The 27,772-nt window shown below is 40.4% G+C and overlaps 1 long non-coding RNA gene across 3 annotated transcripts; it reads right to left on the bottom strand.

Annotated features, from left to right (window-relative positions):
* Positions 1-376: 376 nt before the first annotated feature.
* Positions 377-27,226, bottom strand: LOC114011870 (uncharacterized). Of its 3 annotated transcripts, none has more exons than XR_008747082.1 (3): positions 26,924-27,226; positions 5,804-5,915; positions 377-1,676 (listed from the first exon to the last, which is right to left on the bottom strand). It is a non-coding gene; the product is annotated as an uncharacterized LOC114011870 (long non-coding RNA). The 3 variants fall into 3 exon arrangements; XR_008747083.1 differs by having other exon boundaries at positions 377-1,673; XR_003553989.2 differs by lacking the exon at positions 26,924-27,226 and adding an exon at positions 18,644-18,749.
* Between the last annotated feature and the right edge of the window lie 546 nt (positions 27,227-27,772).

Raw genomic sequence — 27,772 nt, 5'->3', positions numbered from 1 at the left:
TCATCTGCTGGGGCTACCAGCTTAGGCCTGGCCTTGCAAAACAGTCTAATCTAGCACAGCAATCCTTTCTGTATTGCATTGGAAAAGGGTTTTCCTCAGTAGGAAGACAAAGAATTCAGCAAGTCCCTTGTAGACTTATTTGCCCTCTGTATCACTGAATAATTGATGAAGATAGTTGAACAAAATCATCCCAACTGAAGTTTCGAAAGCAAAGAAAAAATGGTAATATTTTCTTTAAACTAAAGAGTAGCTTATTTTTGATTAAGCGATGCTTAAACATCATCAGTGGTATTCCAGAGGGTGCATTTGTCCACATTATGAACCGCAGTGCTCTGGGGTCTTTGCAAGCAGTTCTGGCTGCTGGCGCTTTGTTTGCTCAGGAGGAATAGGCAAAATTCAGCCGGCATTACCACGCTGCGCCCCAGGTACGGTTGAAAATGGCTAGTGATGGCCAGGGTCATGCCATAACCCACCCCTGCGTACCAAAATATGAGCACCACTCGGTCCGAATACAATCACCGGTGTCTACACAGAAATGGCACCATTTCAGACATTTTGGTGACAGTCCTGTTGGCAAAGGCCTCTTGCTTCTGACAGCCTGGATGTGCCCTAACGTGTGGGATTGCCTCTCCAGCCTGGCCTTTCTTCACCAGCACTGTGCACGTACGTTTGTGTAAGAGTTTGGGACTGTCTTACCACAGATCTGAAGCCTGAGTGCATGAGATGACAGAAAACTTTCTTTTGCCCTTTACTTCAGAGACATTTAGAACTAAACATAACAAAATATTCAAGATGTTGCAATCAACAATTTTGTAATCATGAATCATTACAGCAATGGACTTCAAGGCACAGCAAGAGGCGTCCTTTCAGCACCAAATTATCACAGTTTAGGCAAGGACAAAGAGTGACTATGCCATGTTTCCCTAAATCCCCAGTCACATTAGTTTGGGTTATGGCCAGTCAGTTCATTTAAGCATAATGTAAGAATCTGAACAGAGTTGCAGGTCCATCTTTAGGAAGAATTTTTTGTTTCTTTTTAAGTAAAATTTTGGGTTCAGTGCATTGGAAAGACACATTATTGTGGCAAATCATTAATGTCCTTTGTCTGTTTTTCAGATAGTCATAACGCTGCATGCTGGGAATTGTATCTAGTTGTTCTTCCCCTTTATGATTCACTATTTCCTGCACTACTTTCTTGTTGCAAACCTACATGTGTTACTGATAGTAATTAGCTAGATTTTGTATCATTTCTTTGTATTCATTTCAAGTCTTTCTTTCCATTTTCTGTATGGTGAAACTGTAAACGTCTTTCATTTTATACTGAATTTAGACCTAATAAAAACATGGAGCAATAGGGCTATTGTTATAAAAACAATGATAAGAGATCCTCCTGTAGATATTAACAAAGTGGGAGAAATTAACATAAAATTCTCATGAAAAGAATTATTTTACTGTATTAAACATCTATTTTGCAGCACCTACAATAGCAATAGCACTTCAGAGTACAAGCCCAAAGAGTTTACTATTTCATTTCAGATGCATTGCAATTTAGGACTTGCTTCCAAGAGGAAAAGGCTTTTGAGGGATGGAGTTAGGTGACATGTTACTCACTGACCAGGGGCTCAGGTTGCACACTGGAGTTCAGGAGTCTGTCAGCTTGCTGCAGACGAGCTCTGCTGGAAAAAATAAATTTTAGGTTACCAATCTTTGCATTGCTCTGCCACAGCAGTAGTAATGTAGCACACCTGGATAATATTTTGTGAAATGAAGAATAACGGAGAAGCAGAAATGAAAGGTGAATTTTTCTGAGGTGGGGACAGTATTGATCTCAAACAGAAAATTTTCCAGCTCTTTAGGGAAGGTGTGGGATGCTGACAGAGCAAGCACTGGCCTACCAAGCACCCCTGCTCTTTTGGTGTTTGGTAATTATTAAAGCTTGACAGTTAGTTTAATAATCTCCAGTGTCTACATCCTCATTCCGTGTTGCCACAGTCTTCAGAGAGTGACTAGGTGATACAGGGAGTCGTTATGAGTGCATGGCTAAGCCATGAAAATAAGAGATTAAAGGGAAACCTAACACTGTTTGCTCAGTCGCAATTTCTGCTGATGAAAAACAGGAGGTTTTGCCTCTGTGAGGCCATCAGGATTTGGCCTAGTAATTTACAGAAGGAATCAAGTGAATGAGATCAGAATCCACTCCCAGTTACATAGCAGTAAATTCAGAGTGACTTTATTCACTGGCAGCATTGGAGCTACTCTGGATTTACATCAACTTCAGTGGGAGCTTATAATAGTCTACTGAGGATTTAAACTTCATGCCTGAATGTGCAAGAGTGAGAACTGGCTGAGTTATGCAGAGCTTGGCACAGACAATTGTGTCCAAAGATAACACTGAAGAGGAGTTTGTTGCCACTGTTCTTATTGTGCTTCTTGCACTATTAAATTTTGCTTCTGTTCCAAATGTATCTGTAAGAATTAAAGACTTGCAACTACAAATGGACTATAAATTATGTATCGTTCCTAAGCTTATTCTCAGGATAATATCCAAGGGCCCATAGTTATTAATTCTGCATATCCCACAGATGGGTTACATGACCCACTAGGCTCTTCAAATGTCAGTTTGTTCATTCCTAGAAGCTATTATAGCAAAGATGTGCAGGATAATCAGACATTATCAGAACACTTTGTCTTGCTGTGTTAAATACTTCTTTAATAATCAGTGGGCACACTATCTCTGCTTCCCACGCTTGAAGACAAACCCTCCATAAGTTTTTGAAAATCAAGCTCTCCAAAGAAGAGAGGCAATGAGCAACCTATCTGGAATCACCTGCATTCTTCAGCTAAATGCCAGCTGAGGATGTGAGGAGTTCAAAATCAAGTCCATTATGGCTGGATGTTCACAGGCATGTGTGTCATACAAGATGTGAGCCAAGAAAAGATCATCTAGCGGGGTAGCAAGGTGAAATAAGATAGCTCTATCTCTATAACATGTCTGATTTCCATACATCTATTTTTTCCTCCTGATAGCTCTAACATGTAGAGGCAGCTGTAAACCGTCAAAATAGGAATCTGAACAGAAGAGACTTTTTTTTACACAACGTTATTTGTGCCTTAGAAATTATTATCTTGTGTTGAAAACAGGGTTTACATGATTTTTTTGTTAGCTGATGACCATCAGAATATTGCTGCAATCACACACCAAATTTACACATGCATTTAGGCAAGTACTTTCGATAGGCAAGGCACCTAGTAAGATAATACAGTCAAAAGAAGTTAGGCACAGCACCCATTTAGATTTCTTTCTGAATTTCACTAAACGCATATGTACCTTACACAACACTGTAAATACTTTCCCTGCCCTGTTTTAACCATTAAGAGAAAGCGTGTTTTCCCTAAGGAACTTAAAGTCTGTCTTAATGGACATTCCTGGAGAGATAGAAAATGGTGAGATTTCTTCCTACAAAGTCACTAAAATTAAGGATGGGCTCTTGGGGGCAGGGGGGAAACTCAAAGAAGCATCTTCTTTTCTTGTTCCAGTGTGGCTCAGCAGTTGACTTGGTTTCCCATAGCAGTTCTGCTTCAATTTCCAGCTTTTATGGTATAGTTAAAGTTTGCTTTTATTTTTAAAGAACATTTTCTTTGAGAAAAATTACTCTTGGCTCAAGTTCCAGTCCTTTGCATTCTGAAGCAGCAATTAAGCAATGAAATTAAAGCCCGTAAATAGCAAATGTTTCCATTACAAATTCACTAGCAGCTCCACCTCTTTAAAAAGTAGTGTGATAAAAATGCCTCAGAAATTCTTTGAAATCAGACCTCTGACAAGTATCTAATCTTCATCTCTAAGATAGTGGGAAGAACAGAGGTTATGTAAAATCCATGTATTCCTTCCAAACCACAGAGCACTCTGGTTTCCCAGCTACCTAAATTACCTTTGCAAAGTTTTATTTAGTATTACTGTGCTTAAGGCAGTACTGATATTCAGGTGCTTCAGTGCTATCAACTTTGGTTTTGATCCCTCGAAGAAGATACATGGTAATTTTTCTTGTTCCATCCCATCTACTTTGTGGTCTTCAGCACCTCTTTCATTATACTCCAGTTGTCAACAGATTCTAGCTGCAGTTTCTCTTCTTTCGGTTCTGCTTTTTTAAAACAGCAGCATTTTTGGCTTTGGCATCAACATGAGGATAATTACCATGTGGTCTCCATTTGCTTGTAGGTTGAAGACCCCCACCCTAGATCAAAAACAATTTCAGTTGACTGAAACAGCATTTCCCAGCAAATGGAAATGATGCATATCTGGCAACTTTTCAGCGTAAAATGAGTCATCAAAACACACTGAGTGTAAGCGTCTTCACCCTTCCTTCCCCCGGCTCTTAATCCAATAATGGCTAAGCACTGAATAAAGCTTCATCTTCAGCATGTACACAAAATACACAGGGGTGCAAAGATAAGCACTTGATTGCGAGGCAGCCATATAATGAAAAAGCACATAATTTGAATCAGATTGGTCTGAAATTAAAATTGCAACATACTATTTGCCAGAGATTCAAACTGTGGAGAGTAAATTCATCTTTCTCTATTTTTTTTCATCTTTCCCTTCCTCCCTCCCTCCCTTCTCTCAGTGTAGTTCTGCACTGTTGCTTATTTATTTGGCTTCTGATATTTAAAAGAGAAGATTTAAGAAATCCACTGCACTCGCGTTTCAAATGAAAAGCAAAACTTAAAAAAGAGAATGTTTCTCTAAAAATCTCAATGCTGAAATATAATCAGCTCTAGGAACAGAAGTCAGAGGTGGTTCTGTAACTGCAAAGTGACATTTGGGGCAGTACATGCAACCATTATGTTGAAAAGGGACTGGGGAGGGAGGAAGGGGCGGGGAGAGTGCAAAAAGTTTTAAGGCTCAAAAGAGAAATCAGAAATGTGCATGTGCCACTTAAAAAGCCGAAATTTACAAAAAAAATGAATTCTTGGCATGGGTGCCTTTGTCTCTGGGCAGGCACACGACTACTACTGTGTTAGACTCCCATTGAGCTTCATTAGTGAAAGCCAGCAGGGCAGTGCTACCCCTGTAGATGACTCTCAATTCCTTCCTAAGGAGGGACCGGGTGAGTGCCAGCTAATGGTAAAGAAGGTGACCATTAGAGCCATATTCAACAAACCAGCCACAGCCATGGATGATGTTTCTAGCTTCCAGCTTTGGCTGAGTTCATTATCAAGCTTGTGATGAACCGGTTCTGTAACTCTTCAGATTCCCGAAAGCTCTGATAGTAGTAACTCAGGCAGAGAGGTATGCAGAACCTGCAGTGGTTGTGGTCTGCTGCTGGTGAGGGAGGAGAACCAACAGTCCTGGCTGTTCCTTAGCTCTGTCAGCCATGCTGACACCTTTGGTCTGTTTGCCATGCCCGCTGAATTTAGTCTTTTTGTAAAGAGGTCTCTGGTGCTCTTATTCTGCTTTGCATCAGCAGTCCAATTGCCTTATTCAATGAGTACATGAACCTGCAGCACTGTCTGAAAAGAAGCCTCAGTCTTGGAGTCTTTGGCATGTGATGATTTATTTTTTTTTTACATATATTTGTTTTTTCACACTTGGTCAAAATACAACTTACTAAAACTCAATAATGACTGGGGAAAGCAGAAAAAAAGGCATTGCTGTATAACTTGATCTTTCCTTTAAAGCACTTTGGCAAGCGCAGGGAAACTATTAGGTGAGAGAGGTAAGAGCCCAGTATGCCCCCCCCCCCACACACACACACACCACGCACATACGTCAGTATTATCCTGCATCCACAACAACAGTACGCACCCAAAGACTTGTGGTGGTGGACAAAGAGTATGAGAAAGCTGAGGCCACTGTTTCCCCATCTCTGATTTACATCCTCTTTTGCAGACCAAGGTGCTCTTTCTTGGTGCTGGCTCTGAGGGGAAGAGAAGCCATGAAGCTGCGTTAGTGTGGTGCCAACCCCCAGCTGATGCACTTGCTCTCTGCCTCTCAGCTAGATCTTCAGATGGTGTCGTTGGCCTGCTGCCACCCAAGTCAATAGAGCAGTGCCAGCGAGCAGAGCATGGGATTTGGCATTGCATTTTTAATGCATATAATTGGTTTAGACTATGAGGTAAGAGCTGATGATCATAGGAATTGAGAAGCTGAGCACCTTAAAAGATACAGGAGTGTAGAAAGTGTATCTGTACAATTTTTACAAAAGAGAAGATTGTTTATTTTTTAATCCCCTCTTGTCATCACTCTTTTCCAATCTGTAAACTTCTTTCCCTTTAGCTTGCAAATCTGAGTTTACAGGCACTTTGTTTTTTTCATTTAAATCTCTGTGCTTTGTTTTGAAATTATGTATATATATAAAATTCATCTCTCCTTGCACGGCATAATTTTGCCTCAGAGTACACTGGCATTTCATGTTTTCTCTTGTTATGGCTCACACTCAATGTCAGAGATATAAAAGCTGCTACTGTTAATTCACATTTGAGGAAGGAACAAAAGGAGCTTTCTGCAGCCCGTGCACCTGGAATGTGAAGTGAGAATGGTGACTTCTGCAGCCTGCTTTTGCCAGGTGGCAGGTCCCTCCCTGAGAAAAAAACACTGGGAAAATATTAAAGGTTTGCCTAAATTATATTTTAAGGCATTAATCTTGTTTTATGTTGATTGCATGTTTCATTTTTAGATTTAAAAGCCATACTGTTTTGAATTGCTTAGCTATCTGTCTACACAAAGGAACAGAATTAGCTCCTGTAGGATTCTGCAGCAATGCTAAGCTACATTAATTGTAAAGTTTCTGTAGAATTTGTGTTATCATGGTGTAAAATGTAGACTTTACTTTCAACAGACAGAAAAGGGAAACCTCCCTTAACGGGTTTAGATGAAACAAAAAGATATCAAAAATGCATTTGTGTTTCTGCCAAAGCTGAATACAACAGTTACTTGTTTCCTCTAACAATGCTTAACATTCATCTTTTTTCAAGGACTTTATAATATTATGTAGCTATCACTTAGACGGTACTCAGGGCAGATTAGGTAAAAGGAGTATGCAGAGACCAGTTGCCCTCACTCAGGTCCCAAGAAGTAGTGTGATAGTAAAATCCAAGGTGACAGTATTTTCAAATGTGTTCAAGTTTGTTCAAGTTTTATGTTCTCTTACAGAGGTGTTGTACACTTGAGCTGATGGTTTTGTGCTACAGTATTGGAAATAGCACCTAGCTCCTCTTTCTGTGGAACTGGTACCGAAAAGAGCTCGCATGCCAAAAAAAAAGGCCAGAAAAACTTGCTGTGTGGTTTTAGAAAGCATGGCTGAGATCTGGCAGATACAAAGATCTAAGGACAGGCCTGGAAGCTCTGGCAAAAAACCCTTTTACTTTAGTTCTGAGGTAACTGATGACTAAAGAAAAATTAGAAAAGAAAGTGTTTGGATAAACTTTAGGATAAAGTTTGGACAACTTTAGGATTGGTTACCCAACAGCTTTTTTGAACCAAACTCAAAGAAACTTCTTCCGAATTCCCAGGATTAACATTTCATGTTAAGCTTAAAAAGTTGTGCCAGTGACTTTTATGCCTCCATGATCTAACTGTTGTTTTTCAATATTCTGAACTCCCTTTCAGGCAAAAGACTCTCCAAGTAATTCAAGTGGAAGTAAAATTTGCCTGAAACTGAATACGTCTCATCAGTATTTTGAGCTTTATTTCCTCCAAATCATCAGATAAATATCAACTTTCTCTGTTTACTTTCTGTACGAATAGCTGGTGTTGCTTAGATCTTCTAGCAGGGCTTGATTCTGATTGCTTTGAAAGATGGATTAAGGCTTTCCTCATTGTCTTCTACCTGACAGAAACACAGATGTGTTATTTTAGCAGCCTTTTTTGCCCTTCTGGACACATAGAGCCCACCTGCTCTTCTGGGACTCTCCTGTTTTTCAGAGGCTCTAATTTGCACCTGGGCTGAAATAGTCCCTGGGGTTACTCAGGTGGCCTGGAGCAGATCAAGTACCATGTGCTCTGGCTGTACCTATTCATGAGCATCTTCATCTCAACAGGCTAGTGAATAGATAACTATCCTTGTGTAAATACAGTGTCCTCATTAGGATGGGAAATCTTTTGTTATTTGGCATTGCATTTTTAATGCATATAATTGGTTTAGACTATGAGATCAGAGCTGATGATCATCTGAATTGAGAAGCTGAGCACCTTAAAAGATGTCTGCCTTCTAATCCTTTTATATAGCAGGGACAATGCAGAGTGTGAAGTTCCATATGCAACTGCTTAATATATTTTAAAACAGTCTGAGCAGCATACAGTTTGTACCATGCAGATTTACAAAATACCCTTTACAAGCAAGTTCATTTCTGTCTCTTTGAAAGTGTCAGTCTTCACATTTAGCAGCTGCTGAGTTTTGTATCTTCGGTATGGTTTGGTCAAGTCTGATCACATATGATGTTCAGATCCTCTCCGGATTCATATGTTTTATTTCTCCTATTTTCTTTGTCCCACTACATGCATTTATAGTACATATAAAAATCTCTCCAGTGAGCTCATTACCTGACATTTTTTTAAAACCTTCACCCATACGCTTCCCTTTTGACCATACACTGCCTGTTTCACCACTTAAAATTACTTCCTGCTTATCTCCTAATTTTAGCAACTTCTTCTTTCCTGCCTTTTGTTCACTTCTGTATGACATACCTCATACACCACAGCCACCATGGTCCATCCCAGCACCACCCTTTGGTTGCCATTACGTTGGTTTCAAATTTGTCTCTTTGTCCATTCAGATTTCACCACAATTTGTTCAATATGTTTTCATGTAATTCCCGTTACCTGTCTTCTCATTATCACCATTTTGATTTTCTATGCCGTGGATACTTTTGTTCATCCCTTACTTCTGCCCTACTTCCTCTTTTACATGCATTTGCTTCGTCAACATTTGTATTTCATGCACGGTCCCTGGAAAGATTTTGCCTCAAGCAAATAGCTTGAGCCATGATCACAAGAAGCCTAAATGTGCTCATGGTCTTGCTGTTATTTTTACTTCACCACCCCTTCAGTGCAAATCCTATTGGTTATGCACTGTCTGTATGTATTTTGGGTACTCTCTCTGGAAAGTGTCTGCAGAGTGCCCAGCATACCTTCAGGCACTGTGTAATTTACAGATCAGTATAAATGAGAACAAGCTAAAAAGTAATACCATGTTGCCTTCTATTCCTAGTCAGTGATTACATCACCTTGCTTTCCTTGTCACTAGTAGCCCATTTATTTTTGCTAATCTTTCCTCTCGACTATGCATAGCAGAGGCTGTCCCACTGTGAGGCTACTTTTCTAACTAATACTGGTCACACAACATCTCAGGGACAAGCGTTTCATCCTCTCTGTTCTGCTCTTGCAATTTAGAATGCTGCTTTCCAAGCCCTACACAAATTCAGTGTACACACGCATGTTTTATATATGAATATATGTAAATGTATCTAAAGACAGATGTGTGCGCTCACACACGCACACACAAAAGAAGGATGGAAGGTACAAAATAAAAAGGTTGGAAGCCAGACCTGACAGACCCCTGACACAGAGACACAGCCACCTATACTTTTTCACTCCACAGCACGTGAGGCATCTATCCAGCACAGCAAAGCACCTACTGAGTAAAAGGAGGGAGCCATAACACAAAAAGACAGGTGAGACAACCTTTGTCAGCTACTTTTCACCACTTTCTTATCTAGTTGTTGTCCAAAAGTCAGGCAACAAAAGCAGATTACAAACCAATAAACATAATTTACCCCTGTTAATGCAGTTCTTCCCCTACTAAAAGTCTGTGCAGCTTTAGCATGGAAATCTATTTCTTCGACTGCCAGATATCAAATCACATGTTTTCATGCAAGTGACCACATTTACAACCATCACAGAATTCAATCATGAAAAGAAAATGAGTTATTCTGGCCTTGAAAAAAAGAATGGAACCTGTTTGTAGAGAAAATGGGTTTAATTTTTGGATCTTTGTTTTATAGCCAACAGAAACCAGTGTCTTTAATTTTAGGTCTAGTCAGAATAGTGGAAACCAGCACCAGACTCGACTGTAGCTTTATTACATTTAGTTGGAAAATACTGGTATTTGTATTAACAGTTTTCTTAGCAAATCATGCATTTTAATTTTAAAATGTTTTACTCTTTGGACTAGAAATGTATTAAGTAGGACTACAGAAAAGCTCCATCCACCAAACAGCAGTTGGCAGGCTAAAATAGGCTGACACAAAGGTAGAGTAAGACAGAAAGCAATAATTGCTTGACCTGTAGGTTAAAGAATAAAGAATAAGAGATCAGCTCCAGTTATATGCTGTAAAGCTTCAAAAGCTTCCAATTGAATCTTAAGATTCATAGGTTATTTTAAAAAATCAAATTTAGTTTATAAGACTTATTAGCTTGGAAAGTGAGTGGTAATAAATAAAGACTTGTGGTAGACCAGAGGTGAACTGGGACTGACTATATTTCCCTTAACATATATCAGTCAGAGGTTGTATTAAGCAGAGCTTTTGTCACCTCTGTGATTATTAAGATACAGAGAAAACTTTCAAGGGAAGCAGAGGAAGCTGTCAGCTTCAAGAGTTTAAAGCTAGAATGCATGTTCATCTGGCTATTCATGGGTTTTCTCGGCTCATCTGCTGAAAGGTCACCCCTAAGTCCTGCTGAAGAACTGAGGGCAGGTTAATAGGCTGAAGGCTTCCCACATCCCCCTCCTCAGCCCTTTTACACGCTGCTCAAAAATTCAGTTGATTTGCATAGTACTTCTTTAACCGAAAAATATTTTAACCCCGAAGGTAAGCATATTCAGACCAAAGTAGACATGCTTTCATTTTACGACTGAACATAAATTTACCTCATTTACAATACTGGTGATAGATGTGAAATTTTAGTTGAGATCTATCCCTTGAATAACATGGACAACTTGTGGACAACTCCTCTGCTTTGGCAGCCTGAGAAGGTTCACAACTAAAATATAATTTGTGCAATAAATTCCCCTTAAAAACAAAAGAGTTCAAACAGTTGAGGAGGAAGAGGGAACAAAGGAACATCAATATTGAACATTTTTTAAATAAAGACCTTTTCCCCTTCTTTGACCCTCCTTCCCAACACCCTTTTAATGGATGTTCCCCTCACAGATGCCAGGGTATAAACCTCTTCCTGTGTGTGACTTTCTGGGCACCCTCCATGGGCTGACACTGCAGGCTCAGGGTTCCCAGGTGGCCAGAACACCCAGCTGATGCCACAGACTCGTGGCACCGGTGGCCCTGGTGGGCTGGCAGGCAGGTGAGTGGCCAGCAGGTGCCCTCTGTACCGGTGCCACCCCCCAGCCCCAGCCCCCATTTCAAACAGGCTGTGTCTCAGCCCCACTCGTGAGCATCCTGACGCATCCCATCTCTCAGCACGGTGAAGAAGCACACCAAAGACCGTGTCCCATGTCAGTCTGTGCTACAGTTCTGCTATTAGCGACGTGGTGGTAGAGCAATTTCCACAGCAGGCACTTTTGAGGGGAAAGGTGCTAATTTAAAGGTACAATATTCTTAACTCCAAAATCTGGACACACTTAACAATCCCTGCACGTCAACCCACAGAACTAGAATGAAGATTGGTAGCAACTTAAGTGAAAGAATGGCCACCTAAATTATACTCCTGGCATCTCTCTAGCGACACATTTCAAAGCACTATTCACATATGACAGTGGACTGCTCAGCAACAACTCTGTCAGCCAGGGCGTGCGATCACACTGGCTGATCTTAAACTGGGAAAGACCGATCTGGATCCAGACTGCAGTTTCTCTAGACCTTGCCAAAGTTCCAGACATGGCGCATCTTCTGCTCTTCCGCGTGATGTACTCTGCACGGTTCCAGCCCCTAAGAAGTGTCTGCAGGCTGTACTCGTGAAGGTGGTGTGCAAGACATTGATACACCATTTTCCTACAAGCAGATTCCTGTAAACACAGAGTAGTTCTGTAGCAGTTGCTGTAGTGGTAGGAGGCTCTCTAGAGAATGGCTACGGTGATGCTCAGTTAGGAAGCATAATCCATTTTTCCTAGAAAGCCTTCAGGTTAGGAAAAACAGGTTACTGAGCTCATGCATCTGGAGCTCATTTACAGCTCAGCTGCAAGGTGTATAAAGGAAGAACACAAGAGGAGTGACTTTTATGGTAGGAGAAGGAAATGGAAATATAGGTGCTAAAGTAGGTGGCTAAGCTTTCATCTGGGTAAAAGGAGAGCTTTGTAGTGTTCTTGTTTGAATGCTGGAGAAAGGGAAAAGCGCAGATTGCTGGTTTTTTTCAGATTTTATTCCAGTAAACAGAAGAAAGAAGCTGTATCAAAACAAGAAAACACTCAGGCTAACATTAAACTGCATAGAAGAAAGAAAATACTATTTTCTATTTCTGAATAAGAACTCACCCAGTGCCATTATACATTTTTTCAGATCAAAGATAAATGCTTTGTCTGGCGTCATGCAATATATTAAGAGTTTGGCTCTGTTGGTTGTATACTTAGGATGGAAAGATTGAGACAGTTTTCAAACACATCGTAGCTGAGTGAAGTAAAGTTGAATTTGCTTTCGCTTGAATGAAATATTCAAGTGAGACTTCTGAAGGGCTGCACCGAAACTTTACAATAAGAATGAAAGATAAAACTAATGTACCTCCTCTGTTTCTTCTAAATATGTAATCTACAGGTTTGCACTTCTAGTGTAATCTCTGTTTCCATCCACATGTTTCTACACCTCTTTTCCATCGAGTGTATGGGAATTTGTCTCACTTCTATGCTTTTATGTGCATAGACAAAAGCCGTTTGCTCTTGTTCTGTGTGCTGACGAGGACTTTGGTCACTGCATTCTCCTGAGGGAACGGATTTATATATGAAGTGCATATTCACAAACAATTTGAGATGGAAATATCAGTCTCAGATAAGCCAGTTTAAATAAATGCTGTTTATTGATGTGGTCTTATTACAGACCTGAATCATCCCTTAGAAGAATGTTAGGGTTGTGCTTATCCTTGGCAGCCAGAGACATGACCAGGTTCTGTAGCTTTAGAAATCCAAGATGCTTCTTTCTCTCCTCCTTAGTCCCTGGGCCCCCACTTTCATTTCTGCCTCCTACTACCCACACCTCCCTTCATTTTTCTCTTTTTTCCCCATTTTGACCTGGTTTGTGCATCCAGCTACCTATCCTTCTGTTAAATCACCACTTCTGTTAAATCTGCTTATTTCTGTTCCTAGTGCCTCCTCAGAGGTTTTTTTTTTCTTCTTGCCACTTCTTGCCCTTTCTTTTTCTTTGTTCTTAACTGTTTCCCACCCTCCGCATTTCATCAAGTTACCTCTATGGAGTTAGTTATCGGAAGCTCGGAGGTATGATAAGCACAAGAGACAACTCTTAGCCTTAGTTTCAACATCAAGGATCACAGTAGCGGTAGTAGCTGTTGACAGCTAAAAATCCATGAGTTGCTGGGAAGGTACTTATGCTACGCGCCTCTGTAATATGCATATTCAACAGAGAAGGTTTGTGAGTATTCACATAGCCAAGGTGGATCAGCATTTTTGTCGGAATGATCAGAGATATCCCAGGCCCACCTCCATGACCCCTTCGTAGTTCACATGTCCACGGCACAGAAGTGCAACCCATTTCAATGAAAGTGAGATAAGAACATATCTAACATGGAAAAAATAAAGAGATTGCTTCATATTTCATTCTTGGGAAAGAAAAAGTTATGTTAGGTGAAACTTCCCAAGAAAATTCAACCGAAATAAAGGTCAACTAATGCTTTCAGCCAAAATTTTAACAAGTGAAAATAAAATCTTAACGCATGAAATGACGCATTATTTCTATGCATGCTCTGCAATAAAAGGGACGCTGGTGCTGCACAGTGCAGTGCTATATAGGTAGTCGAGATAGCTCAGACTAGTTTTGGTGGCAGAAGCAGATCATTCACAGAAGCATGTGCCTCTGCCTGGACTTACACTCCTTGCTTCCTGACGCCATGAGTCCTGAAGAACAAAACGCTTTTGCTCAACTACAAATTGTTTCTGTGTGAACATTGTGCAGTGTAGAAAAAGGACACTGCGGGTGAGATTTGTTTGACCAAATGCAGATATTTATGACTGAGCTGATGCACGGGTTTCCTTTATGGTTAGCAAGAAATATTGTCATTTCTGGAGTGTGACTCACCTCATCCTGCTGTAGATATCAACATCACAGTCTAGAACTGCCTCTGTTTCTTCATTAGCTTTAAAGGAAGTTTATGGTGACTAGCTCACACGTAGACACCTGAAGTGAAAAGAGATAGACCCCACCTTCCATCCACAATATAGCAGTTTAAACTAGAAGATTACTTTTCCTCTCTTCAAACTTGCAGAAATCATGAAACGGTGCTGAGGCACCCTTGTGCAATAGAAGTTGGCTACAATCTCTGAGCATTCAAATATCATGGATACGCTTCATAATAGCCCTCAAAATGCCAAAGGATGAAAAAATTTACATCCTGAAATCAGAGCACAACTGCAATGCCAATGTCACCTCTTCTTGGGGTGAAAACAACAACGCTTCTTGACAGAGAGAAAACCCAAACTAACCTTCACATTGTTGTCATAGATGGCCTGACTCCAGAGGGACCAACCTTCAAGACCAGTTCACACACAGCAGCAGCAGAATTTTAGCCTTTGGTTCTGCACAGCTTTCAAACTCTGAGCTGTGACCTCTGAGGAAACGCAGTGGCAGGAGCTTGCCACGATACCTCCTGGCATGTATGCTGCTTTGGCTTACTGCATTTTGTATATGAAGGTACTGCGTAAAACCAAACTGCATTCTTACTTTGTGGTTTGGGTTTTTTTTGTTCCTTAGTGCAAGAGCATTCTTACTGACTCTAGGAAAAAGGTTCTCAAGTGCATTGTAGGCAGAAGCAGGGAATTTGCTCTCCCCATGGATCAAAGGGAGTCAGCACTAACAATACAGCACGGAGAAAGGAAAGAAAAGGAAAGAGAAAAATAAATGTTTAACACTCAGCACTAGAGGAGAGTGAAAGCAGAACACACTTTGAAGAGTTTCCTTGCTGCAGCATGGGCCTGCACAGGAGAGGCTCCACAGCCAGACTCAACATGTTTTGAAGTTTCTCTGTTTGTTTAATCATCAGGTCAGGCTTTGGCACTGTGCTGTGATTGACACAATATAAAAGAATAAAAGTCCCAAACAAGGCAAGGGGGAAGAAACCTTAGGAAAGCGTGAGACTTAGTAAATCAAACCGTCTACAAAGTAGAGCAACCTAGGTGCTTTAAGGACTGGTGCAAAGTTGTGCCTTAGACCAGAAGAGCAGCATCCAGAGGTAGTTCTCCTTCTAATAACCAAATCTCATGGCCCAGCTGGGAGCTAAGAAATGATGTCCTTAAAATAAATCCTAATTGCAGGGCCTGTGCAATGTGAGAAAACATTATTTTCCATAAGAAATAGAGAATAGGGCTGGAATGCTAAAAATTGCACAGTGTAAACTATTGTTCTGAAAACTTGTTATTACAATAATAATTTAATTAATATGGTTGTATCACTGCAAACGCCTCTCTCAATTGTGACTCTCCCAGGAGGATGTGAAAAACTGCAAAAAATCAAAACCTTCTCCATTTCTTGGTAACAGACTCCCTTTATTACTGTTTTGGACTTCACGTATTCTGACAACTTCTGAACAAGTTCTAAGGAAAACCTGCACTGAATAAAGTGTGCTCCCCTACAAAAGCATAGATGTGTATTGTAATTGGAGCCCCAGCCCACAGTGTAAGGTACAACAATCCACCCGCTGTGAGCACAAGGAATGAGGTTCCCAGAAGGGCACCATCTCCCGTCCCAGTGCTCGCTCTAAGGTGGATTCCCAGGTGCTCTCTCTTGTTTAGAAGTAGAGGGTGTGAAAGGAGATAGGGATGGGCAGACCAGATCAGATGGAAACTTCACTGTGTCCAGTGACAGCAGCCTACAGCAGGTGCCTAGGGAAGAATCTATGAACGGCCAAAATATGCTAATATTTTATGGGGTTTATATACGTACATATATAAATATATATATATGTGTATATAAAATAAAATATGCAGACTGGCCCAAAGCTGTGTCATCTGAACCTGCTCTAGACTGCAGAGCAGGGCAGCTTAGGGAAGTTTAAAGCACAGAAGTCAAAATTTTACTCATTAAGTAGCAGGCTGAATCATGATATATGAATAACATCCCATATCCTAAATCGGAAATCAAATATCCAATACTAGCATTATCAAGGAGAAGAGCAAACTTCCCATTGTCTTCAGGGTAAATGGAATTTTATTCCAAGCCCTAAGTAAATAATAATACTTTTTAAAGTAAGCCTGCCTCATTTACAGCATTTAATATATCTTGTTTCGTCAATGCAAAGCATTCCAGCTTCAGCTAAAGGCCATTCCTTGTTAATAATTATTTTCTACTAGTTCATTACTCACTAAATTTAGTTAGTGCATTTGCAAACTATATATTAAAAAAAGCATCACAGCAGATAAAATACAAAGGGATAGAATCTGTTAATATGTAACTACTGTTTTGCAAGGAAACACTTTGAAGCAAGTACCGTCAGGGTTTTTCACTGCATGCAGAATGTTAATTTAAAAACTACAAGGAAAAGTGAGAGTCAGTTCTGTTTGGTTTTGTTTTCTTAAACGGGAGCAACTTAAGTTTCTATTGTACCCAGTATATTTCAAAGATTTGTAAAATAGGTCTAACTTTTTATTTAAATCAGTTATATGTGATTTTTACTCTAACCATGTATTTCTGACCTTGTCACACCAGAAATATTTTTAAAAAATCAAAATATCATTACAGAATCCAGAAGCTATAATAAAACTGCTAAGCTCTGAAGTTGCTACTGACATAGATTTACTATGAATTTACACCAGTGTGGCATTGGGATTTGGCCCAATGTGTACAGTGGGGAGCGTTAGGCTATAACGTGAGCACTCAAAGAATCGATACGTTGTAAAAACACAGATTCCAATTTCCAGACTGAAAAGTTCGGAACAAATTATAACCATATTAGGACACTAAAAACCTTATTAACGTGGTTCCAGGCAGTAGCTGGTTCTTTTCTCATCCAACTCACAGAATGACCCTCACCTTTTTATAGCTCAATTGCAACTCAGCTGGGGATTTGCACACAATGAGGCTGTTTTCACCAACAGGCTTTCTACATCTCTGTTGTGTCAGCCTTGAGGTGATGACTAGTGGTGAGGAAATTATTATCTTAAGGTGGGTAGGTTTGACGGATTTCCTTTCAGCAAAACATAAGGCTACGCAGCTTTTGCTTTGGAGGAGGTACGCCAGGTAACAAGGGGAATTCCAGGGAACGGTGATGAAGAAACATCTCCAGACACCTGGCTTGCCTGTTTGCACTGCCCCAACTGATTGCTGCAGCAGCCTTGCAGGGGCATTCTTGCTCTTCAGGAGGACAAAGTGAAGCAGAATTATTTATTGCTTTGATGGTCCTTGGTGAAGAATGGCTGTGTAACAGCTGAGCACGTCTCTCCTGGTCCCAAAAGACATCAAACTGAACCCTTTGAGCTCTTGGTGACTCAGATAACAGGCATATTCCCAGCTAGAACAATTTTATGAAACCATGTGCTTTGAAGGACAGAGCAGTCCCTGTTTCCATGGGGTCTCACGTGTACTGCTGTGACCAAAACATACTCCTTGAACTAATTTGTCAATGCTACCACCAACAGAGAAAATGTGTGGCGATGGCAAGAACTGGAATAATTTCTATAAACTAAAGAAAGCAATTTGATGTCGAGGTTACAACATTTAACATCATAAAATACACTTTATACTGTACAAATTATATAAACCACCTTTTTGAAGTTATAGAGACAATCAATGTTGCACGCCAGCCACAAGTTTCCATCCACTATTAAAAAGGCTAGTAACTAATTTCAAATCCTAAATCTTCTAGTTTTTACCTGGTGACTGCATGTAACCAAACTATAGAAACAATCCATTTTGATATTGTCCCTTCACACGATAGCTGCTTATGCCCATTTGTCTTCAAATTTACACACTTTTTTCTCTTTGACAGGAGGCAATGGAGAGTATATTCCCGAGTGTTTTTTGGCTTCTGCTAAAGTTTATAGTATAGTCACTCCATGATAGCATGATCATGAAAGATATATGTCTTATACATCTGCTTGAAAGGCTGAATGAACATGATCTACCAGGAAGCTGATCCTCAGCCGTAATTCTACTGAAATAAATGTATTGCACTTGAAATTTATGCTAGCAGAGGACTTGTATTCTGCATTGCCTTCCCATTTCTGCCTAACATGATCATATGCAAACTTTCTTTAACTTGTTTTTATGGCAGGAATGAACAAGACAGAGAGGAATGGTGTTTGTATGGCTGGGGTTTGTAATTTAGGCTCTAAAAAAGATCACAGAGTCCAGAGAAATACATACAATACAGTCAGGGATGTATCAAAGAGAGGAGACTGTCAGAAGAGATAAGACAGAGAGAGAGAAGGAGTTATTTAGTCATATCATCTACTGCAGCTGGATTACTATAAAGCTGGCAAAAGAAAGTGGTAAAAAAAAAAATCTATATATAATAGAATATGAATTTACGGTTCCTTACCTCACAGCTTAAAGTACAGCCCCACAGCTACTGCTTCAGGGGATTGAAGAAAGAGAAATAGCTGTGGTACCTATGAAACACTGACTGCCTTTTTGGAGCAGCCAGCTGGAATTGGCTAAAACGCAGAATGTCACATCAAATCTCATACAGATGAGAGGTTTGCTTGCTTTCCAGCAGAGATAACAATCATGATGAGCCAGCAGAACTTAGTCTGCAATAATATGAAAGACTCAGTGTATGAACATTTGCTAACTCTGAATAACAGGATGAGCCAACCTGTAAGTGCACCACACCTTTGTAGGGCCATGAATTTATTCATTCACGTGTTTTTACTTTATAAAACAATGCCAAGAGCATAGCCTCCTTATTCTCATCTTTTGTGCACCCAGTTCCTAGTCTGTGTCCTAACAACCATGGTTTCCAGAAATTATGGTGTGCTGGCACTACGACAGGTTTTTTTCTCTACAGCCTTGGAGAGCCTGAAAATTCCACCCCCTTCCCCAGCCCCCCCCCCCCCCCCCCCCCCTTTTTTTTTTTTTTCTGAATCAGCTCACTGGAGTGCAAGCAAAATCCTCTGCAGATGGAGGATAAGTTTGAGAAACAGCAGTACAATACGTAATATTTTATAAAGAAAATTATGGATGATTCCAAGAAAGAAATTAGGAAGCAGAAATAATCTCAGGCATAAGTGGAACAACATTGTGATGTAATGGAAAATGGACTGTATAATGGCCAGCAGTTTGATAATGAAGGAAAGCTGTGAAGCTCATTTGCGACAATGTAAAAAAATAAATAGACAGAGTGTGTTGATAATGAGCCTTGAATATTCTTTCATTTCTTTTTTCCCCTATTTTGTCACCTTTGGTCTGCTTGGCATTCACTCAAATTAGAAGACTGACAGTCATTTCTCTTTAATAATCACTCTTGGAAACTCAAGAAGCACTCCCTTTTCAGCTCTGTCAACAGGGAATCATTAACACTGAAAAAAAATATATATCCTTAATTGTTTTTATTGAAATAAACACTCTGAGTACCCCCTGCCGTTTAATGAACATGCACTGGGTTAACTACATGGGCTGCTACTACTGCCATCTTTGATTACTTGCTAGCGGCAGATGAAAGCTTAAAACACACGTATTTTTTTGACAGTAAATATGATTTCACTTTTTTTGGCTTCCACATCAACCCACCCTTTTCAAAATAGGGCAGACTAGCAAAGGCTGTCAAAATAAGGCTAGCAAGTAAGTGGAGTAGCAGCTCTCTACAGAGTTTGATTATTCTTCTGTGAAAGAGTCTGTAAACAAAACCTTTATAGGCTTTTGTCTACTAAACAGTGCTTAGAAATTCTTCCAGCCCAGCATTTTTAATATGTGGGAACATGACTGCAATAAGATTCAAGAGCACTCAACATTTTTTAAAAGAACACAATTTATTTCTGTAATTTAATGTGGTCTCAGAAGCCAAAATGCAGGCAAAGGACCACGTTTTTAAAAGAAAATAAATGCTCTGTGTGCACGGATCCTCTGAAAGACGTCTTTCCTTTGCCTTGACTATGCATACCACGATAATAAAGCAAAAATTATTTCAGAGTATCAAAAAGTTTTAATATCAAATTTGAGTTTGGAAGTGAAATTTACTTGAAAACACATATTCAGGTCTATTTTTTGCTTCCATGCTTTGTTCTCTGATAATAAGCCAGCTAGTCTGAGTCCTAATGTCCCTTGAACTAACAATCAGTTCTTTGAGATGACTGGAACCTTTGTCTCTTCCCTTCCTGGAAAAATATTTCATCTAGGGTTGGGGAACGCTTCTCTTCACCAGATCAATCCACCAGTTCCTGAACATGGCCAAGAACTGGGTGCAAATATGTGCATGTCACAATGCAGAAACTGATGGGATATTTCCATTGGAATTTCCCTCCCATATAACTAAACCTTGTCTATAAAAGGAAGTTAAACCTTCCCTGAATCACCCTTGACATCGCAGCCATACCCAAACCCAAACCCTTAAGCTCTTCTAGCCTCCACGGAGGGTATCCACACCAGCGCTGTCATGTGGAAACAGTCTCTGGTTTGTGCAAAATCCTGAACTAAGCTAGGGAAATGTTTGGGATGGCAGTGGTGGATCCAGACCCGAAACAAACCGAAGACCACTCTGCCCATGTATAAGAGCAGAAGATTTTAGCTCCAGTACCTGGGAACTTTCCCTGGCACGGTTAAAATTATTAGCATGGATTTAGCCATATATGTCAAGGCGATTCAGACAGCAGCTGAGCCTGGAGTTTTTAACTGCTAGCTTTGCCTAAATATCAGCCTTAGATGTCTAAAAGGGAAACCAGTGTCTTAACAGCACTTCCCACATGTAGCTCCAAATGGCTGAGTAGTAGATATCAGTTCCACAAGTTTTTTGGACCAGTTTGTGCTTGAGGTTGTAAAAGTTATTGCCAGCGTGATTTTGGTTTGCCTCCTACTATCTGAGATCTGCTGATCACTTTACCACTAACATTAATAGCTATCTTTCAGTCATCTTTTTAATACATTTTTTTCCTTATTTATTAGACAGAGAAGTGCTAGATACGCAATTACAGAAAACAAGGCATAATGAAATCTTTAAAAAGTACTTACATTTGGATTCTTAGAAGGGACAAGATTTTATAATCTGGTTAGCTCTTCTTACCTTCAGGGACTTGCTGAAAATCAGGGATTACTGCATCCTCCTAGTGTTTGTCATCACTCCTTCTACACACCACTAGCGTTACACTCACCTAGTTGGGAAAGTTTTAAGTGTCTCTCATAAAAATGTAAATAGCAGCCAGACAATTTTTCCAGACTACAAATGCTGGTGACAATAAGCCCCCTCCCCGCCTCAGCCATTTTTTTCCAACCTTCTCAATGCTGCCAGACTGCTGCTGGCTTTGTATAAAAGTAATTCTAAAGAAGGACATTGGTATGATCAAAGAAACTTGCATAACGCAGGATGGACTAGAGCAATACATGTGTGTTGCTTATGGCTATGGCAACACCTAAGCTTTAGCTGCCTCACCGCCTACTCCATATGACTCCAAGTACTGTGACCGGGCAGCGGGTGACCCTACGGTTCACACCCACATACACATGCACACACATACAAACCCATCCATTCCCCATCACTGTAAAAGAGTGACTTCTAGGATGAAATACAACAAACAACGCACGTATACACTAAGGAAATACTTGGAAAGTAAAGATTAGTATCATAGATATCTTCTGGGGTAAATGAGTAATAAGTAAAGTATACAGTTTTTGAAATATTCATTTGTAATTGCCGTAATATTACTTTGAAAACAACCTACGTATTTCCCTTTTAAATATGCAGGGATAAAACCTCTTGGATTTTATTGTGAGGAGCAGGATTTTCCCTTGAGATTTTTCCACACAAATGTTGATGCAGCATGATTTTGTGTGATCTGAAGAAAAGCTCACACTGTTGACTTCTGGTGTGTATGTGAGTCTTAGAGATGCTTGGAAATAGCTTTTTGATGTAAAGTGGAATTTTACATTTTGTGGATTTTTTATATTTGATCTTTCATTAGAAAATAGACCCAAATTTTCCTGTGCTTTCCCCAGATTTTGCAGTTTTAGCTTGTTCTCAGAGCAGGGTAAGAAAATGAAGACTGTACTTTATTCATATAGTTAAACACTGAAATAAGCCTTAAAGATCTTGTACTTTAAAATAACAATTAGAGATGTTTTACGAAGTCTTTTGAAAAGGATTCCTCACTCTCTTATTCTGTATCTGCTTTGTGTTATTTAGACATAATGCAATCAAGAGTTTAGAAAGAGAGATGTTTTACATTTCCAGTTTCCAGCTTCAAGGCTTAGTACATAGAAACACTTACCAACTGTGAGATCATACAACCTTTGTCTTAATTGGGTAAACAGGGTGTTTGGAGTATCACACAGCAGGAACAGGCTAATTAAATACTGTTCAGGTTTCTCACTGGGGAGTTTATGCAACCACTGAACTATAAGGCGTAGTGTTGCAGCTCAGAAACCGTGTAATTAAGGCAGGTATTTTGGGGAACAACTGCCCTTCCTTTCCTAAAGAAATGTTGCAATCAACCTGTGGTGTTTTGTTGAGATGCATTAAAGACAATCTAACTGATCTGAGCCGTTTGAAGAAAACTTCTGCGAGTACAGATGTTTTTGAGGAAGCAAGTGAACTTTTAACTTGGAAGGTCTTCAAGCGACACCTCTTGAATAAGCAGCTTTAAAATTGTCATTTGGGGCTAAATTGCCATCAGTGAGTGAATTTCATCAGTTCCGTTGTATTTCTCTATGCCTGTGCTAGAAACTCCTAATCCCACACTTAGGCTGGAGAATCCAGGAATTTTCACAATGGTATTGCCATGCAGGGTCAGGCATGTCTGTGTTAGGTGTTCATGCAGCATGACAGAGACAACGGCAGGAAGCAACTCCCCTCCTGCAAGAATGGAAACAGGAGACAAGAGGGCCACCGGAGGTAAGACTGGGACAATGAGCACTTCTTGTGGCGCATGGTTCTTCACTGCCTCACATATGTCCCTCTGCAGGTTTTTCCTGGCCTTTATTACTTCAGGTAAGATAACTAAACATAGAGGAGAAGGCCCAAGAATACCAGTCTGAAGGCCTTGACAAGAAACCCTCCTATGTTGAGACACTTAGGCAGCAACTGAACCATGGAACTCACGAAAACCTCCCAACTGCTCAGGCATGTGAGTATCCTCCAGCTGCATCCCGTGTGCATACTGGAAGAGACTGGCACGCTCACCATCCTATTCTGCTTCCCAGTTCTTCCCTTCTGTGTTTAAAATCATTAGTGCATGCTCCAACAGGTTCCCCAGATGGCATGATCTGTGACTGCAGATAAACAGTAGAAAGTACCTGTGGTGCAATTTAGGTGTATCTTTACAGACTGACCTGGCCCTTGGGGCCAACCCACAGCTGCCACTAGAACTGGGATCCCATGGGCCTAAACTGGGGTGCAGGCCTTCCTGACCTTTAGGTGGACAATATCTTGATAGCAAATCTGAATCAAAGTATATAATGACAAAGACATAATCGCACCAGTGTGAAGATGTCTCTCCCACTCCTGTGCTGAATGTTACACATGTATAATAGAAACAAATATAACTTATCAGCTAGAGTAACTCCCAAAGAGCCAGATATAAGATCTGAAAGAAACATCTGGATTTACAGGTCTTTCCTTTGCCTTTGCATATGGTTCTCTCCAGGGCTCTGTGATAGCTTCATCTTAGATCAGGCAGGAGGGAAAAAAGCAGGACAAGAGGCCATGCATTTCACATTTAAGTAGTCAAAGCTTGATATGGCACTCAAGGTTTAGTCATAGAGGTCAAGCTCATAGCACTTGAACTCCTCGCAGTATTCACTGGAATCATCCTCACATCACAAATATGATAAATTTATATTTGACTATACTGCAATTTGCTATTGTCTTCATTTCAGAGAAGAGAGATAGGATGCATATCTAAATATCTAGAATAGCTTTTCAGTTTCACATTCAGATGCCTCCCAAAAGCATATTGCCATGAGACCTGAATGCACATCTCCCTTCCCCCAGTCAGATATCCAACTGGAAAAAATCCCAAGTGCTTGGCTGGGGAGACAGCGATGCAGTACTCTAACAGATCCAGTGGTCTGCACGCTTCACAGGACAGGACTTTGAGTCATATCATATGGCATGTACCTGCTCTAGAGTTTAGATGCATTCTAGAGATGCTTCAACTCATTTCTCAAAGGGGCTTAATCATGATGAATCTCAGATGACTCTTAGAATATAAATAAAAAGCCAAAATTTCACGGTAATTATGAATAGCTAGGGCCCTGGGAGTAGGAGTCACCCTGACAACATGTTAGGTGCAGGGATACTAAAGCTGTCCAACAGGACATTCTGAAGTCCTGCCTCTCTCCAAGTTTAGGCACCTTTGTATAGGTCTGAGTTAGGAGCCAGTGTAGCATTAGCATTCACAGCCTGTGTTTTGGTGTCTGAATGTCCCTTCGGGAAGGAATTTCTATTCTGTTCTTCTATTTTAACACATGCCCTGAAAGAAATGAAATGTAGGTGCCTAACGAGTTCTGAAAGCTGAGCTTAAATCCTTTACAGGTCTCACAGGCAGTGAGTGGCAGAGGAAGTCCTTGAATCTGTCTTCTGTGAATGCAGGGAATCTTCTTAACTAACCTGTAGACACTTTTACCTTTCCTCACTGAGGATGACAACCTAATGGGATGGTCATGGGAACAGAGAACTGTTATTCTGTAGTGTGGGACTGCCTACCTTGCCCTCAGTTCCTTAGCATTGCCATCTGTTTCTGGAGGCTCCTAAGCAGAAAGGGGGAAAAAAGCAACAGAATAATTTGCCTATAGCAACTTCAGAACTGTCAATGATCGATTTTATGGCTGCAAGAGAGTATCTGGAAAAGAGAAGACATCTCTTGCAGTGATTGCTGACCAGACCAAAAGCAATGATAGTATTAAACTCATGTAACAGAAATTAAAGTTTTTTAACAAAGGTAGATCTTCACCTGCACTTGAAGTGACCAGCAAATGTCAAGTAAATGTTTACCTGTAAATGAAAACATTAAAACATACTTTTGTGCTTATGCATTTTCAATAACCACTAAAGGTTCAGATCATTAGCGATTTGCCTTTTGGCCTGGCTGAGACATTGCTGTTTCCTCACATACAAAACTGGTTAAGAAATAGTATCAGGTACAGACTATGGATGACTGATGCAGAGCCCAGATGACTGATAGAGCAGTGTGGATGCTGTTTATTTTTTAAAAAAAATTTATTCACACACAGATATATAACTTCATCAATTAAACTCCAAGATTATGGACATATTAAACTTTTCTGTTTACTGAATACATAGTAATTTTTATGATGGTTACTGTTGTTGATCGAATTTTTGTTGTTCTTAGTAATGTCTCAGTTCTTATTCAAAGCAAACCTCAAGGCTAGTCTAAATAGGAGACCACAAGGCAAATTATTATCTCAGTCCACTGCAAGTCTGCTTCATTTGCCTCTGGTAGACAGACTTCACATTAATTTTGAGATAACTACCTGAGGGAATTTGAGCCAAAACTAGAAATTAAACTCTTTTCCGTGAGATCTACAAGAAATACCCTGTAACCCCCAATACAGATTCACCTGGAAAAGTTGCTTGCCTGGCAATCTCTTGTGCATTTAGATTATCATACAAAACTGCTCTTCTGCAAGCCTAAGTCTAGCTAATACATAGTCTGGTAGTTGAGGGAAGATCTTCCTCTGTTTATTTTACTTTTAGAACACATCTGTCTGCCCTTGAATTAGTTTGCTCTTTGAACCACAATGTCTCTTTTATCTGGAGAATACATGAAATGTCCTTCAGTTTTAGCAGTGTATCCTGAATCCAGCAGAGATTTCTTAATACACAGAACAGATGAGAATTTTCTTCTACTCATTTATTATACCTGGAGCATACCTCAACAATCCCTTGACATTTCCTGTTTTGCTGACTCAAAGTTCTAACAGAGTAGCAAAAGCAATACAAGTAATTTGAGCTGTTCTGGGACTCCAGAGCCTTAAAGCAAGAAATTCCTTCACTCTGGAGAAAATGTGAACTTTGAATTTGTTGTCCACCACTGCTGGAAACAGAGTTATAGCATGAAAAATAATTGCCTGTAGGGATGTCAGGTATGTGTTCAACAATGGGAGATCACAATGTGATTAGTGTGATATTAATGGAAAATCTGTATTTTTTTTTCATTTTCCCAAGATTTACAGAAACATTTTTGTAAGTTACTACATTTTTAAATGCCATTCTGAGAGTGTGCCTACACTTCCCAATGTGTTTTCCAGTTGAATTTTGAATATATTTCAAATTTTTTTTTTAACAGAGATGAAAAAAATCCAGTAACAATAAATACAGATGAACTCTGAAAAATGCGCTGAGCTCATATAAGTAGAATCCATCGCTATGAATGTTAGAAAGGGTGAGGAACAGGATTAGAGGGGGTAGGGAGCTCTGACTGCTGGTGAAAAAAGCAGTATTCAAAGAGACCAAAAGACAATTTTGCAATAAAAAATAAATACGCAAGCAGCTGCTATCAACACTGACAGAAATTAAATGCTAGCCTACGTGGGGTTTTCAAAGGCCATTGGCACTGGCTTGATTTAGTTTCTGCTGCAGTGGATGGGACTTGTACTGGCGAGGTTAGCTGAAGCCACACATCTGAAACCACCACCCTGAAATCACCCCTACCTCTCCTGCTCCTTGATCCTGGAAAACAGCCGTATCATCTTTCCAGTCAAAACTTCAGGACAGAAAATGTTCCTTTGCTGTGTGACCTTGCAGCAGCAACCACGCTGATACCAGAGTGGGTTGCTTTTTTAGAACTCACCTCACGGGTCATTCCCTCTCTGCCCCTCCAGCAGACACATCTAACTCGGTTTCAGCTGCAACCTTCGAGCAGAGCCCGTAACGCTGAGACTCTGCACCGGAAGAGAGTTGTTCATCTTTGACAGCACAAAATGTGTGCAGCTGAGCTGAAACTCTGAACTGAGTTTCATTTTCTCTTTGCTCTGCCCCTTAAAGCTAGTTCTGACCTGACCCCATCCCCTCAGGGTGCCAGGCAGTCTCTGCTTTCTCCTCTCTTAAGCCACGGGGTGGTCCAGCAGAGATGCAGCTCCTGGGCAAAGCCAGCTGCTTCCCAGCTACTGGAGACATCTGGTGTCCCTGTGGAAGGGATGAGAGGTGGGCTGTTGAAGGAGGCATGCAAGCTGGGAGGCGGCAGGCTTACAAACATGTAACTTTTGTGGTTTTTTGGTGGGATTGGGCACTATTAGGTTTCTGACTTTTCCACCAAGCCAAGTACAACCAGACTGCTTGCCTCATCCCATTCCCATGTATATTTACTTGTGTGTGTAGTTACCACTCAGCACACCACTCAGTGTGGGAAAACAACTGGGGGATGCCAGAGATGAGGACTCACAAGAAGCTGGAGCACTGGGTAAAATCCTTGATTATGTTACTGCACACTGTAGAAGGGCTTGACTGAAATGTGCATCAGCTGGGGAGGTGGGGGTGGGTGGGAGGGGAGCAACTTGGCCA

The sequence above is a fragment of the Falco peregrinus genome, chromosome 4 (assembly GCF_023634155.1).
Source record: "Falco peregrinus isolate bFalPer1 chromosome 4, bFalPer1.pri, whole genome shotgun sequence".
NCBI lineage: Eukaryota > Metazoa > Chordata > Aves > Falconiformes > Falconidae > Falco > Falco peregrinus.
Note: the sequence above shows the minus strand (reverse complement) of the source record. Positions and strands in the feature narration are given on the sequence as shown.